At 33.7% G+C, this 2,500-nt stretch overlaps 1 protein-coding gene across 4 annotated transcripts in view; it reads right to left on the reverse strand.

Moving 5' to 3' along the window:
• Positions 1-2,500, reverse strand: part of LOC115231993 (solute carrier family 23 member 1-like) — a 159,684-nt gene that overhangs the window by 95,241 nt on the left and 61,943 nt on the right. The gene's annotated exons all lie outside the window — the stretch shown is intronic.

Genomic DNA, 2,500 nt, shown 5'->3' on the forward strand with positions numbered 1-2,500 from the left:
CAGACAGCGCAAATAATTTAATTAAAAATAGATGACATTTCTATTCAATAAAGGAATAGATTAGAATTAAGATGAGGACTAGCTGGCTAGAGAACATCCGGTTTCACAATTCATACATCCATAATTTGATATCCATAATTTACATGTACCACTTCATCGTACTGTTTTTTTTTTGTGTTTGTTCTTCATTTTGGGGGATTTACTAAATATATATATTATATAAATATAATATAAATATAAATATATATAAATATATATATAAATATATATAAATATAAATATAAATATAAATATAATATATAAATATATATATAAATATATATATATATATATATAAATATAAATATATATATATAAATATAAATATATATATATAAATATAAATATATATAAATATATATATAAATATAAATATCTGTAAATTAATATGTTATCATTATACAATAGCCAAGATAAAACTCTGAGTTTCAGATGCCGAAGTGGAAATCCACAACGCCATCTCTTCGGTTATCTGGCCATCTGAAAAAAACGCTATGAAAAAATACCGTTATTCAAAAGGAAATTACTGTGTTATAATTCCACTACTTATATAAATTAAGGTTAAAAGTTCATAGTAAACACGTAAGCATGGCTACTCATATGCTCACATGTGTGCTCGCACATCCACGTGCGTACGTATGTCACTATGAAAACGTACACATCTTCACTCGCATTTTTCGCCAAATGTATACGCATATATATACAAAGGTTCATACATACGTCTATATACGCACAAGCACAAGCGTATATATTTGGTAGAATAATGACACGTGTTTCGTGGCTATATTTAAGAAATGATTTAGTATTTCTAAATTGAATTTTTCCCTGTAAGTTTGGAATTATATTCCCTCATATTATTATTATATATATATATATATATATACTAGCAGTATTGCCTGGCTCAACGGGGATTTCAGGGGAGAGTTTCAGGGAGTCGCTGGTGATGCATCGTGATGATCAAAAATCCGGCCTGCTAAAATTTAGTTAAAGTGATTTAAACTGCAGACTCAATGCAAAATGGTCACATTTAATTCAAAGCGTTAAAAATGTTATGAAAACAATTGGTATGTGTTCACAAAGTCCAAACGATTAACATGAAAAAACCCTCCAGGCTACATCCCAAAAATTCATTTCTTTGCCGAATTTCTACAATGTTTACGGTGATTCATTTTTATATCTTGAATTTTTATTTTTCATGCAATTTACGCATGCTTGCACGCTTGAACACAATTCACGTCAAAGAGCTGACTGAGTAAAGTTCACTATTCAATGCATGGGATAAGGCCTAAACAAACACATTATCAATTTTTGCACTTGCGAGATGAATTTCGGAACAGAAATAGCGCAGTTCAATTTTCATTCGCCTAAACCTTAAGTGACCATTTTTGGTGGTTCTACGACTTGTTGGCTAGGAGGAGATGTGCCGGGAAGTTAAACACACAGACACACAGATACACACACAAGTTGAGTTTTATATATATAGATATATATGTGAAGTATATTTTCCACTTAAATGTGGCTAACCACTAAGGGTGGATGCTACTGTAGCTTGTAGCCCCAGGAGAACATCTCCAGCTGGCTATTGACACACTTTCTGTGCCCTATCAGTATCTGCAAAGGGAAGCCATCCTTCCCATCATTGACCTGACATGATATGCACAGACCCGGATATATGTATTTGCATTGGGACCCCTTCGCAATGAAGACTGGTGATTGTCGTGCGCTGATAACAAGTAAATACCCAGAAACCCGGGTCCGTGCATATCACCTCAGGTCAACAATGGGAAGGATGGCTTCCCTTTATAGATACTGATAGGGCACAGAAAGTGTGTCAATAGCCAGCTGGAGAAGATGTTCTCCTGGGGCTACAAGCTACAGTAGCATCCACCCTTAATGGTTAGCCACATTTAAGTGGCAAATATACTTCACATTGTCATGCAGCTACTGTTTATATCTCATTCAGATCATGCTCGAATGGTGTTTTTTACGCGCCACCAGTACGGAATCCAGTTAGTTGCTCTGGCAACAATAACACTTGGATGGTGCTCTTAGCGCTCCACTAGCATGGATGCCAGTCATCGAATTTGATTTTGATTTCAATAAACATATATACATACACACACATATATATAAACATATACATACACACACACACACACACACATATATATATCTCATATATATACACACACACATGCATGCATGCATGCATACACACACACACACACACACACAGTAGAAAGAGGCAAAGAGAGCAAGAAAGAGAAAACTAAAATATTCAATAAAGCCAGATAAAAAATGTGATAGAAATAATAGAACTGTTGTGAAAGCCATGAAAAATTAATTTGTTAAACAGTAGATTGGGAAGTATCTTTATGTCAAGATCTTGTTTTGGTGTGAAAAAAATATATGTGCAGCTACTTAAGAAGGGAAAAGAATGAAATATGCCAGAGAAACTGCA

Source organism: Octopus sinensis, linkage group LG2, assembly GCF_006345805.1.
Source record: "Octopus sinensis linkage group LG2, ASM634580v1, whole genome shotgun sequence".
Lineage (NCBI taxonomy): Eukaryota > Metazoa > Mollusca > Cephalopoda > Octopoda > Octopodidae > Octopus > Octopus sinensis.